We start from the raw sequence: 15090 nt of genomic DNA, 5'->3' as shown, positions 1-15090 counted from the left end.
TCTAGAACACCTAAAAAGGGTCGGAGATTAAAAAGGGTGTTCTGGAAAATGCTTATTGAGTAAGGCACGTGGATGGAACAAGGCCAGGTTGGTTCTTAAAAGAAACAACCAATACAAAGGTATGTATTGTCTTTAAGGAACTTGTTGCGTGTGTAGCTAGACTTGAAGCAAATTGAATAATATTTGTTCTTGCTGTTTATATGGGATTAGAGTTGTACCACATGGATGTCCTGTATGTCTTGATATGAATTTTTGTAGACGTCTATGTGGAACATACTCTAGGATAGAATGCTATCCAAGTTCCTTCTTGAAAATTGAGTTTTAAAAAGTATCAATTTTTGTTTTCAAGATGAACTGAGTTATTAGTAGTACTTGTTTACATTGATATATCTCTGGTACTACTAACGAGCCATTGTGCATTGGTTTTTGCTAATTTATGATAAGAAAATATATTTGTAAGCATTAACCACTGACAATGGAACTTGAGTTAGAAGTGGAAGTTCATATTAGATTCGAGATCATCAAGGAACATAACAGCCACTTCAAGAACTCCAAGGTAAGCCATCATATTCAACCAATGCTTTAAAGTTATATTTTTATTGGTAAGAGACTACATAAGATACAAGTTCCTTTTCACATGTCGGCATTAGATGAATGGAATTGATATATTTGTGGTATGAATGCAATATGTGAATTTGTGAATTGATTCTCTTATGGTTTTGTCTTGACTTGTCATATTCTTGTTTGTTGCTTAATAGAACAAGACTTGATGAAACATAACATGAGTATAAAGTATTTTTCCCATAAGTTATGTCAAGCTGGGGTTCCTATGCATGTAATACTTAAAGTAAAGAATATGCGCTTATTGTTTATGTGTCACACTTAATTCTTGTGTTGTAAAAGACATACTTACTTGCCTAAGAGTATTAGAGGTCTCATAATAGAACTATGGGTGCTGTCAAACACGAAGTTCCTAAGTTGCCAAAGGAACAATGAAAGAAACTTTGATGGAACAAGACAGGTAAGTTCCCAGACCGTTTACACCTCACTTGTTTAAATTTCAGAGGGAACTAACCTATATTTTAGCCAACTTTCAAGCATCCACGTCATATATCTTCGATCGCAACATTATTCTACAACTCTAAGTTGTGTGTCCGTGTTGCATATACTTTAATTGTCCCATATTCAGAAAATCGAAGATTCTTATTCACCCAATTCAATTTCCTCTTTCCGTTCACACACTTTTACTTCTTATTCTTGATTCCCATGTGCTCTAAGTTTGTTGATCATCTTTTTATGATTTGATGAAACATGAAAAATGGTGATTATATTTTGAGGGGGAAGTTGAAGATAAATAAAGAAGTAAGTACTTGAAAAGGAAGAAGAATGGTAAGGGACTCAGGGGGAATAAGGCAGGAACCAAGAAATCAAAATGGTTCAGATCTGGTTGTGGAACTCAAGTGTATGAGTAAGTAATATCTTCATTGATTTAAAAATGTGTTATTCCAGGAAAGTATGCAAAATTTGTATAATGACACCCTTTAAAAAAAAAAATAAATAAATAAATAAATAAATAAAGAAAAGAAAAAGAAAAGGGTGATCAAATATTTAATTTCCTGGATATCTAAAGATGAAGAATATTGACTTTGATGTGGAGTACTCGTATACTTGGTGAGCTAGTGAAGGAACAACGACAAACGTTGAAGGAACTTGGCTATGATGAAACTGAAATCTATTTAAGTTCCAGTATGCAGAATGTTCCTCAAAGAAGTTGGTGGTAGAAGTAAGGGAATTTGGTTATCAATTGGTAAGATGAATATGTGTTGTGTTTAGCAGGAGGTTCAAGAGTATGAAATGAAGAACAAATGTGGTGAACCTTATCATCTCAAAAGGTCTAAACGAAGAGCACAAATTCCATTTCATGTTCCCTCTACTTATTTTGTTCCATATGCTTCTTTATATATCCTTTGAATTTGCGCTTTCATTTGTCTATTCATGCAGTTCATTCCTAACTTTTTAGCCCTGATCTTTACTTATTTGTCAAGTTCAATTAAGGGTTTTGAAGTTGGGCCTTTGGATTGTGAGTTGGAAATTAGTGTGAAAATGGCATCCGTGTTTGAAAAGTGAGTACCTTGAGGCTTTTAGGAACAACAAGTGTTTAACCATTATATATTTACTTATTATATGGTGGTAGGTGTGACATATGACTTTAAGTGTGTATAATTTACGAAAAACAAACATGTGGAACAATACCCTTTTTGATAATGACAAAAGGGGGAAGAATATGTATGATGCTTATGGTATGCAGTAATTAAGTCTAAAGTTCATACATCATGATCGTTGAAAGTATATATATATATTGATAATGATGTGTATTGCTAAGTTCCTAACTATGTTAAGTTCTTGTGTATGTTCTTAATGTTCTTAACTTGTTCATATGGTATTTCCTTGAAAAACTAAGGGGGAATAAATGTACAATGATTATCCTTTAATATGTGATAAGCATCATTAGTTTGTCATCATCAAAAAGGGGGAAATTGTTGAGCAATTAGGTTTTGATGATTATAAACTAATGATGATTATCTATCTAACGTGTATGTTAAGTTGTGCATAGAAAGAGCAAGTTATGTTTGGAACAGGATACAAGGAACCTGAGCAATGACAAGTATATATACAAGGAACTTGAGCAATATAGGATAAGCAATAGAGGAACAAGAACAATGATAAGTGTTACGGTTGATAAGCATGATGATGGCTAAGGAACCATGAAGGTAACTATGTAAATAGGTGTTTACATATGTTAGCTTCACGAGGTAAGTATCCTATACATATATATGTCATGTATGTGTAGAAGTCTTTTAATTTAGTTTAGTTTTCTTTACTGTTTTTATAAATGAAAAAAACTAACCTTCTGAGTTGCTTAGTTATCCTCAGAAGTTTGCTCAGTTTGTCATCATTAAAAAGGGGCAACTTGTTGACCCTTATGAGGTTTTGATGATGATGTTAAGAATTGAGCAAACTTCCATTTAATAAGGATTTTCTAGTGTTGTGATGTTTGCAGGTTCAGTAAGCGTTGAGGGCTGAAGTAGGAACTGAAACAGAGGAACTTTAGAAGATCCATGAGGATACAAGTAAAGTTAGAAGAAGAGTTCCAGAAATGGAACTTCCCGAAGTTTCTCAACAGGAACTTCAAACGGGTGTAACGACCTGGTTCTGGTGTAATGCTGGGGCAAACCCTAAGATCCAGAATATATCAAGACTACAGGATTCCAGAACAAGAGTTTCAGAGAAGCAACATGAAGACAGAGAAATAGAAGTATATTGCTCTAGGATTCATGTAAGTATGTTGGACATAAAAGTCGGTCTGGAACAAGTCTATATAGAACCTAGGTGAACTCCAAACAGTCAATGAAATTAGAGTAACTGACTTGTCAGGAACTCGGAGACTGTCAGAGTTCAGGAACCTAATAGGAACTTAAGTGTGCACGTTGTTAAAAGTCGGTTTTAATGATATATATATTTACATTATACGTGCATATCTTTTAGGGATTTGGTTTTACTGAATAAAGATATTTATCTTCTAATAAATCCCTTTTGGAAAAAGATAAATTTTGTTTAAAAAGTATTTTTAAACTAAAAGATAAGATTGGAATTAAATCTGATTTTATGTTAAGTTTATCTTATTATTATTGACAGATTTTATTCTTAACAAAAAGATATATTTTCGGAAAACTTGTTTTTAGAAAATATCTTTTAAACTTATCTTTTCAGAAAATCTATCTTTTCAAGATGAAATGAATATTTCGAGTGTACTATAAATATGCTCATAAGTATTCATTCAAAGTTGAGGCTGACGAAGTGTAGTGGTCGTGCTTAATGATTTTAGCCTTCACCACGAAGCTAAGTCAGTTCTCCTGGTCAAAGTTCCTATCAGGTTTTGGTTACAGTACGTCCAGTGAGTTCCAGACTGGTCCCGAGTGTCCAACATATTAGTTTTATCTCTTTATTCATAGATATGTATTTAGGGATATTCAATGAGATCTTGTAATGGGAAAAAGGGTTTTGAGTGTTTTGTATTTTGGGGTGAGATTGTGAATTCTCTTAAATTCACACAAGTGATGAGTTTGAAATCTCGTAAAATTCGAGTGGTAGCTGTGAGTGCACAGTGAGTGAAAGGAACCTGAGAAGTGTCTTGGGTCACCTAGGAAGTGTCCTGGGTAAGGGGAGAAAAAGGGTCCTAAGAAGTGTCTTAGGTCTGGTAGGAAGTGTCCTATCATAGAGTCAAGTGTCCGTGGTGGAACTTGCAAAGCAAAGGTCTGTGTAATAGGTTGTACTAGGAGAGTTGCCTATTATAGTGGAATTTGTTTATAAGTCCCAATAGGGCCGAGGTTTTACTTCCAGTTAGGCACTGGATGGTTTCCTCGTAAAACTTGATGTGTGCTTTAAGTTCCTTTACGTTTTAATTGTTTATTTCCGCTTAAGTTCCGCGATTGGAACCTACTACCATTCACCCCCCCTCTTGTAGTAGTTCATCTAAACTAACAAACTGGAAGAAATATTCTCTAAAACAAGTCTAAAGTAACTTGGCTCACAAGGAATTTGAATTACACCTTGTTGATGATACCCAAACTCATTAGCCGATAATTGAAGCAAAGAAACAATACAAGAATTGTTCATCCACCCAAGAGGCACCATAAACCTCTCTTTTTCCTCCTCACACTTCCCTACCATAAACGGCACGTACCCTTTTCTAATTTCGTGTTTTCTATGATCAACTTCATCACAACATACCCTTGAATATCGAGTCCTCGACATTAAGATGCATGGTGGTCGTAGTAGTAGTAGTATTGGTAGGGATGAAGATGATATATTACTCGTCCTTAGTTTATATTTGTTGAATGAAGGAGAGAAAGTACTAAAGATATATATGCATGCATGTGTTTTATGGCTTATGTCTTTTTTTTATAAGTTTATGTTATTACAATTCTTGAGTTCTCGCTCGACCCTAGACTTATATATAAATAATGTAAATACTTTGTATATAATATTATAATATAGTCATCGCACATATAAAATAATATTATGTGGACTCGTATAGCTCACAAAGTCACAAGTTTGAAAGATGAAGTGGTCCGAGTCAAATACCAAGAATTAATAAACATTCAATAAAAAACATTTCTCACCATCGTTATTTAGCCTTATGTAGTCATCTAATTTGAACTTTATTCAACTGCTATAGAATTTATTGCCAAATATGGGAAATCACACTATTGCTAGGTAATTACTTAAGGGCATGTGTTGTGGGCCTGAAAGACCATAGCCTTCATTTGTGGGGCGGATTATTTTGTTTGTTAATACGTACTTCCTCGTCTCTTAATGTTTGCGCTACTTTCTTTTTAGTAAATCCTTCTAATTACAATAAGTCAATAATATTTGGTTGTGACATATCACAATAATTTTACTTTCACACTAACCATAAGTGGTCACTTTCTCAAAAAAAAAAAAAAAAAAAAAAAAAAAAAAAAAAAACCTAACTATCCATGGTCACACAACTTCCCTTAGTTATCATTTTTTCCAATTGAAAAAAAAAAAAAAAAAACCTATCTCTACCCCTAACAGAAAAACAAATAAGGACAAAGGTTTAATTTGCTTTTTGCTTTTTGCTTTTGCACGATCTTGATTTCTTGAATACTGTACTTTGTTCAAAATTTAGGTGTATGAAGACTCAAGCAGATAAATAATGTCAATGTAATTTGATCTCAAATTTTAAATATCACGAAACCATGCATTCTATCTCAAAACATTTGCCCAACTAATGTCTAATTCCACCGGCCTAAAAGTTGAAACCCATGTTATGGAGCATTGATAGCCCAGTCAACGTACCAACCTTAGATGAGATCCCAAGTAACCAAGTTATAAACGTTAATTAAACGAAGTAAAGATATATTCGTATATCAAACATATCAGCCTATCAGGTCATCCACGCACCTGAATGGGCTGAATCTACGAAATTTCATTACGTGCATGTGCCATATAATGCATTATAAAAATATAGAATAGTACTAGCAAAAATACGTGTGCGTAAGGTTAACAATTTCACCAATTCAAGCTTTTTTCACATAACATATTTGACTAGGTGTATGGCGTCTCTCTAATTGATAAAGGCAGTGTTTGGAAAAATAAGTTAAACTAAGGGTATGTTCACTTCAACTTAACTTCAGTTCAGTTTAATTCGATTCAGTTCACTTCGATTTAGCTTCTTATTTTCTTATCTCATAAAATATTCTTTTTAGCTCTATTCAGTTCAGTTTAACTCCAATCAGTTCAGTTTAGTTCAGCTCCAACCAGTTCAGTTCAGTTCAGTTCAGTTTCAATCAGTTCAGTAAATATGAACATATCCTAATTGTTTGGATTAACCTAATCCATAAAAATTCGTATATGTAAAAATTTTATGCGCCGCATTGAAAAAAAAAAAATTTAATTAGGAGCCTCAAATACTACAAGTATAATGTTTAATTTGGGATGGAATTTTCTTCAGTTGTTTTATAAACTACACACTTTCTCTTGTAATGACCGAAGAAGCCAACCATATCTATCACATTAGCAGAGTAAAAAATGTGTATTAATTTATAAAACCCAATAAGAAGGAAAGTTTGATTATTGTACAAATCAACATGATCTCTAGGAGACTAGGAGAAATACATAATTATCTCATCTGAATTTTAGGATATACTATCTTCATTTAATTTCTTATTAATTGCAACAAATAATTTTTTGTGTGTTTTAAAATATAATACCACTTTGTTCCAAATAATAAGAAATGGAGGTAGTACTGTAATATCAATATTTCATTAGAATTGATGAACTCAAAGTTTTTAAGTTGGCATAATTTTTGAGATGTTCAAGTTTCTTGTTAAGTTTAACTCGATTGTAATATTATAATTAATTAGTTATAATAATATACTGACAAATAAGTGATAATATTTTCCCTTTGACGTAAAACTGTCATATGTTGTATTTTATTGATTTTCACGTAACTGAATTTATTTGAATTTAATTAAACTTATCTAAATGTATTTAAGTGTCATATGTATTTTTTTTTTTGGTGTTTAGAGAGCCACAAGGGCGGATAATGAGAATCGATCGATCCCGAAATCTCCTAAAATCGGGAGGAGAGCTCTAACCACTTGAGCTATGGCTCACTCTCAATGTATTCAGACTTATTATTAAGTAAATATGTTGATATAAGGTGAACAAAACAAGAACTAATATAAGAGAAGATGAAAAAATTCATTGTATGTAGTTCAATTCTACATATTTGGTAGAGACTTTATACGTATAATTCACTACTCCAATACTACATATAGAAGGGAACAAGGATGTTGTTCTTGATCTTCAATCATTGTGCTTCAATTCTAAATAAAAATATTACAAAAATATCCTAAGTAGCTATAGGAGCAAAAAAAAATCCCTAATTACCATAAATATATGTACCAAAGTGTAAAAAAAAAAAAAAAAAAAAAAAAAAAAAAAAAAAAAAAAAAAAAAAAAAAGCTAAATCATAAATAAATAACTCCCTATTATTTGGAAGAAATATTTTCAAGAACAAGTCTAAAATGGCATGTTTCACAAGGAATATGAATAACACCTTCTTGATGATATCCAAATTCATTGGCTGATAATTGAAGCAAATCAACAATAATAGGATGATTTATCCATCCAAGAGGTACCATAAACCTCTCTTCTTCTTCCTCATACTTGCCTACCAACACACCCTTTTCGAGTTTCATGTCTAGAATGATTATTACTCACTTCCTCACAACCTAGTCTCGAGTATCGAGGTGGCGACATAGATGAAGATTGCTCCTTCTTCCTACTTATCCTTCTTATCAAGTTCTTCATAGTTGGTAATAGTAGTTGATACTTGATAGTGAAGAATGAAGAAAAGGAAGGAATAAATGTTTTTGTTTTTGTTTTTGTTTTAGTGCTAGTTGTTTGAAAAATGAGTGGATGTTTGAATGTATATATATAGAGGAGTCGTATTAAAAATTGCAACTTGGATAAGTCGTTTTCTTGTATATACAAATAGTGATTTAGTTTAAATGTATTAGTATTACGGCTTTGTTGATATGCTTAGCTTACATATTTGAAGAAATCAAGTCAAAGATGAACAAATTATATAAAAATATTCAGTAATTTCGACATCAAGCATCATCTAACGGATCAAAAGGGGAATAAATTAATGGCAAATTTGTCAAAAAAAACCTTTTAAATGCAACATTTTGCGAAAAAAAACTTTTAAAAGATTTTTGGCAAAAGAAAACCCGATTTTTAACATTTTAGCAAAAGAAAACCCAATTGTGAAATTTTTTTGTTGAAGACAATCTTTTGCCTCTAATTCACTTAATTAAGCTCTAAATTACTCTAATTATCCTCTAATCTCACTTAATCATTTATTAATTAACTTAATTAATAAATAAAAAATAAAAAAAATAAAAAAACCCAAAAACCACCACCCCCACCACCAGCTAGCCACTCCCTCCTTTTACTTCTCCCATGGCAGCAGCCCCCTTCCCCCAACCGAGCCGCCGCCTTGAACCCCTAACTCCCGGCGACCCACCTCGACAGCCACCCGACCCTCCTACCTTTCCCGCTTATCCCCGCTGTAACCCCCTCCCTAAACCCTAACACCGAGCACAGCTTGCCTCACGCTTCTTCTCCCTGTTCCTTGTTCTCCTTGACTCACTCTCTCTCCCCCCCCCCCCCTCTTTCTTACCCTCTCCATCGCGTCGCCGATCTGGTAAGGGGGAGGGTTGTAGCGGGGGTTTGGTAAGGGGGAAAAGGTGAAAGGTCGGCCGCGGTTCAGGGCGGCTCGATTAGGGGGGGGGGGGAAGGGGGCTGCTTCCATGGGAGGGGGAAAGGGAAAGGGAAATGGTGGTTGGTTGGTGGAGTGGTGGTAGTGATGGTGGTTTTAGTTTTTATTTTTGTTGGTGGTAGGGATGGTGGTGGTACCGTGGTAGGGATGGTGGTTTAAGTTTTTATTTTTTTTAATTAATTTAATTATTAAATGACTAAGTGAGAGTTAGAGGGTTATTAGGAAAAAATTAGAGCTTAATGAAGTGTATTAGAGGCACAGGTTGTCTTCAACAAAAAATATTAATCTTCAGGTTTTCTTTTGCAAAAAAGCTTTTAAAAGGTTTTTTCTCGCAAAATGGTGCATTTAAAAGGTTTTTTTTGACAAATTTGCCTAAATTAATATACTAACGGAGTCTAATTAACCTTAAATGTGGGCCACCATCAAACCCCTTTATTGTAATTTGTTAGGTATTTTAAAAACTCTTGTAATTAGTTAGTTAAAATTTTGTTTTTGACAAGAAGAAAAAAAAATTCATTAATGAAAGATAGCCAAACGGCACTTACAAACAATTCCGAGAAAATCTAAAAATCCAATACAAATACAATTCACCCTAAAATTAGTTACATCGCAGATTCGATCAACGATCACCTTTATAAAAAACTTCATCCGAAGCAATACAATCTGTGAGTTAGCACTAATTCGGCTTGAGATCCACATATAAATAGTTGTTTGGGTGAAAAAACTCATATGGCCTTCTAGACACTTTTGGAGATTGTGAAACCCTAAATCTTCAATCTTTGACGAACGAACAAACAAATAAATTTGACCTAATAGAATAAACTCCATCATAAAGATGTGACCCTTTATTAAAAGCAATTAAAAAGTTTTTTGAGGCTTACCACCGGTAAAAACACAGATGGAAGCCCTACAAAAATTTACAATTGAGACCAGAAGAAAAGAGATGGAAGAGAAAGAGAGAGAAGGAGAAGATTGAAGGAAAACCTTCAAAAAAGTAGAGAAAATCTAGCAATAGAGACTAGAAAAAAACCCTCCCAAAGGAGAAACCCTAGAGGGAACTTAGTTAGTTAAAACTTAAAACACATTCTATTATGAATTTATGATAACTTCTTATATTTCTAGGAACTTTATACTTCCCATATATGTTTATGGTGAAAATTTTATACTTCCTATGTTTCTTAATTTGTTCCCGTTTTAAATGTTTCATTTATTCAAATTATACTCAACTTTAAAGGTGTAGTGAACCCTTTCTATTACACGAGTAATACCTCATCTGTTCTTTTTTAGTTCAATTTTTTTTACACTTATATGCTATTTCATGCATAGCTTTGATCGATCATAGATTTATTTCATCAATGTATTAAAATTTTTAAAAAGAAGGTTTTTTTTTTTAATTTTTTTATTTTTATTTTATTTAGACAAACATTGACACTAATCCCACCAATTAGTATTATATACTCCTGGAGTACTATGGATCATGGTACTCCATATACAATATGGTTGTGTTATTTTGCCTACACTTTATGTTATTTTGCTTAAATCTTGTGTTATTTTGTTAAAATAATATGTTACTTTGTATTTACTTATTTACTTTAATATCAACTCATGCTATTTAACATAAAATAACATGAACTTATTTAAAAATAACATATATAAAAATTAAAATAATAAAAAGTTCACATGAATATAACATTAGCAACGTTGAGTTTTAGGAAAAAGTAAAGAGAATCAAACACTTCAGGTCTTCGGGAGGTGTTAACTTTCTGGACATGAACACATTTGAACCTTAAATGACTTCAAATCAATTGATATCAACCAAAAAATTGGAAGAAGAAAAGAGGAGAGAGAAAGTGTGTTTGATTTTGAGTTAGAGTAGCTTCGAGGAAGAGAGAGAGAGAGAGTGTGCGGGGTTAATTTCTGGAAAAAACTAGAACACTGGAAGAAGAGAAGAGAGAGAAATGTGTGATTTTGAGTTGAAGTAACTAAGAGGAAGGAAGAGAGTGTGCAAGGAAGATGACCGGAAAAAAAGGTGAAATAATATATATATATTTAAAAATAACATATATATAAATTGAAATAATAAGAAATTAACATTAAAATAACATGTATTTTAGTAACCTGGAGTACCTTGTGCACGGTACTCCAGGAGTAAGATAGAAATTGTGAATCCCACGGCCTACTACATACTATAACATTAATTAATTTTGTTTTAACAATAACTTTATAAATAGTGTAAAAACCAAAAAGTAATAAACAACATAAAAAGTAGTTCATTTTTAACAAGCTTAAGTGCATGCGAACATTAGAAACTGTATAGAATATGAAACGAAAACAACAAAATAAACAGTTGAAGTATTATCTTTCATACGAGTACTTACTTTATATGCATCCTAATGCACAATTTCAATCCTAAATATCTCTAATTAAGTAATTATATGTGTGAAATTTAAATTACAATTTCTGTTTGATATTATTAAAATATATATTAAAGTAATGAATCTAACATGTAAATCACAATACGTAATTAAAAACGACTATATAATGAAAGAGATTGAAAGAGATTGATCGTTGATCTTTCATTGATTAGCTTGGAGTATAAATATACAAACTATCGAGATAAACTCGGCAACCGTTAGCTGTATTCTAGGCTAGGATTATGCTAAGAGATATACACTTGCTAAACTGATTATATACAATAATACAAAGTCAAAGAATATATTTGGAATATATTCTAACACTCCCCCGCAGTCGTAGCGGGAGCATCACGGATGCTAAGACTGGCACGAAAGTCATCAAACAAAACCCGTGGAAGGCCCTTCGTAAAAATATCTGCAATTTGATAACGGGAAGGAACATGTAGTACTCGTACCTCGCCCTTGGCGACTTTTTCTCGTACAAAATGAATGTCCATCTCAATGTGTTTCGTACGTTGATGTTGCACTGGATTTCCGGAGAGGTAGATGGCACTCACATTGTCACAATAAACAATAGTTGCTTTTCGAATGGGAAAATAAAGCTCAAGCAACAAATTTCTGATCCAACAAGAATCAGACACAACATTAGCAACCCCACGATATTCGGCCTCTGCACTAGACTTAGATAATGTAGGTTGCCGTTTAGAAGACCAGGAAATCAAATTGTCGCCAAAAAACACACAATAACCTGAAGTAGATCGCCTGGTGTCGGGGCATCCCCCCCAATCCGCATCAGTATAAGCAACAAGTTTATCAATAGGAGACTTATACAAATGCAAACCATAAGATAAAGTGCCCTGTAAATAGCGTATAATACGCTTCAGAGCTCCCATATGCGCATTGCGCGGATCATGCATGTGAAGACACACCTGTTGAACTGCATATGAAATGTCAGGTCTGGTAAAAGTCAGATACTGAAGAGCACCTGCAAGACTCCTGTACTTAGTGGGATCCTCATATGGGTCATCATGAAAAGCACTAAGTTTAGATTTCGTGTCAACAGGGGTGAGACAAGGGCTACAGTTAGACATGCCTGCCTTGTCAATGATAGAAGAAGCATACTGTTTTTGAGACAAAAACATACCATTAGCATCACGAGTCACAGCAATGCCCAAAAAGAAACTCAAAGGACCTAAATCCTTCATTGCAAATTCGGAGCACAATAGATCCATAATACGTGTCCGCAGACGGTCAGAGGATGCTGTAAGAATGATATCATCAACATATAACAGAATATAAGCAGTATCAGATCCCTGCCTAAAAATAAACAGAGAAGTATCAGATTTACTGTTGGCAAATCCAATAGATGTGACAAAATCTGCAAACCGCTGATACCAAGCCCGAGGAGCCTGTTTGAGACCATAGAGAGAACCCCGTAATAAACAAACATGATCAGGGCGACTTTTGTCACGAAAACCCATGGGCTGATGCATATAAACTGTTTCATTGAGCTTACCATGCAGAAAAGCATTCTTTACATCCAACTGATGGATCGGCCAAGAGTGAGAAAGAGCAATGCTAAGAACAGTACGAATAGTGGCCGGTTTGAAAACCGGACTAAAAGTCTCATCACAATCAATACCCTGCTGCTGAGTCTGACCATCAGCCACAAGACGAGCCTTATACCGCTCAAAAGAACCATCAGAATTTCGTTTATGACGAAAAATCCACATAGAGCGAATCACATTCACATTAGGAGGCCGAGGAACCAAATCCCAAGTATGATTATCAATTAGAGCATTATATTCATCTAACATTGAATTTTTCCAATTAAGGTCACGAATAGCACTAACCGGGTCCTTTGGTATAGGAGAGATAGAGGTAGTGGTCATTGTGTTGAGGTTGGAAAAATATTTGGGGTTAGGTTTGACAATGCCGTCTTTAGCTCTTGTGGTCATTTGATGGGTAGTGGCGGTAGGTGGGGGAGGAGCGGCTAAGCTGCTGGTGGTGGCAGACACGGTGGTGCTGACAGGGGGAGAGGAGAGGTAGGCCGTACTTCGTGAGGAAGTATTGGCCGGACTGTCGAACAAAGGTTGGTGCAGGATCGGTGTGTGTTGGGCTGCGGTTTGTTGGGAGCCCATCCGCGACTGTATGACAGTAGGTGGAGAAGTTGGGCTGAAGGGGAGATTCGGCCCAGAAGAGGAAGAAGGGGTTTGCTGCCCATTTGGTGTGGGCTGGGCTGGAGAAGGAGGATGCTGTGGTGGAGTGGTGCGCAAATGGGGAGGATGATTTAATGGATTAAATTCCAAAAAATCATAATCATCATAATTCGGTGTGTGATATTTTGAGAACGGAAATTCGTTTTCGATAAATCTCACATGCCTACAAATAATGATTTTTCCATTTGATAAATTATAGCACTTCGAACCACGGTGATTTGGCGCGGGGCCAAGATAGACACAAGGAGTGGACCGTTCTTGCAATTTGTTTATGGAAGTGGAGGGGAAAAGAGGAAAACATAAGCAACCAAAGACTCGTAAAGCCGAATAAATCGGGTCACGCTGGTATAAAATTTGTGTAGGAGATTTATAACCTAAGACTTTGGTGGGTAAAATGTTAAGGAGGTACGTAGCCATGGCTAGAGCATGATGCCAGAAAGAATGTGGCAAGGATGCATGAGCAAGAAGGGTCCGAATAATATTATTAATTGATTTGATGTGGCGTTCAGCTTTTCCATTTTGAGGAGAGGTGTGGGGACAAGAAAGACGATAAAGCATGCCTTGGTTCTCAAAAAATTGTTTAAGAGTACCATTAACATACTCAGTTCCATTATCACATTGAAAAGTCTTAATGTTACGTTCAAATTGTGTTTGGACTATCTTATGAAAGGTTTGGAAAATGTGTTTGACCTGTGATTTTTTAGAGATAGGATAAGTCCATAAGAATTTGCTGTAATCATCAAGAATCAATAAATAATAGCAATGACCAGAAGAACTAATAATAGGAGAAGTCCAAAGGTCACTGTGAATAATATCAAAAGGAAAAGTAGTGTGCGACATAGAATCATAAAAAGGAACTTTAACGTGTTTTCCTAAAGGACACGAAGTACAAAAAGAATTACAAGCCTTATTACATTCAATTAAATTTTGATTGCTTAAAGATCTAAGAACAACATCGCCAGGGTGTCCTAATCGATTATGCCAAAGATCGGAAGAAAGAGCAGTAAAATTTGAATGTGGGACTGGAGAGTTGGCTTGACCGGAAGGAAATATTGGATATAGGTCACCGGTACTGTCACATCTCATTAGTTGGGCCCCCGTCTGTAAATCATTCACAGAAAACCCATAAGGATCAAAGGAAATAGAAACCATATTGTCAATTGTGAATTTACGGTTCTTTATTATTTTGGGAGCATGCAAAACATGGTTAAGGGTGAAGGGAGGGTATGGGGTGGGCAAAGTAGCACTACCATGACCAATAATTGGAACTAAATCACCACTACCAACAACAATATTATGATTTTTAATGCTCGAATTGACATAAGTGGAGAGAATACCTTGGTCGGCCGTCATATGAGATGTTGCACCAGTGTCCATATAATAATTTGGATCCGGTCGATTGATGTTAGCTAGCATTTGCAACGCGGCTTCAATGTGAGTAGGCGTTGGATTCGGACCCATGTCAGTAGCATAGTATGCTTGTGGAGATGGACCCAAGATACCAGGCCCATTAGGCCGTGACCCACTTGAAGAAGCAGCAGCCCGAGGTGCCCAAGACTGCGTTGGATATGGGCAGGGAGGA

Source organism: Chenopodium album, chromosome 25, assembly GCF_948465745.1.
Source record: "Chenopodium album chromosome 25, dcCheAlbu1.1, whole genome shotgun sequence".
NCBI classification, from domain to species: domain Eukaryota; kingdom Viridiplantae; phylum Streptophyta; class Magnoliopsida; order Caryophyllales; family Amaranthaceae; genus Chenopodium; species Chenopodium album.
The sequence above is the reverse complement of the archived record's forward strand: the minus strand, read 5'-3'. Positions refer to the sequence as shown.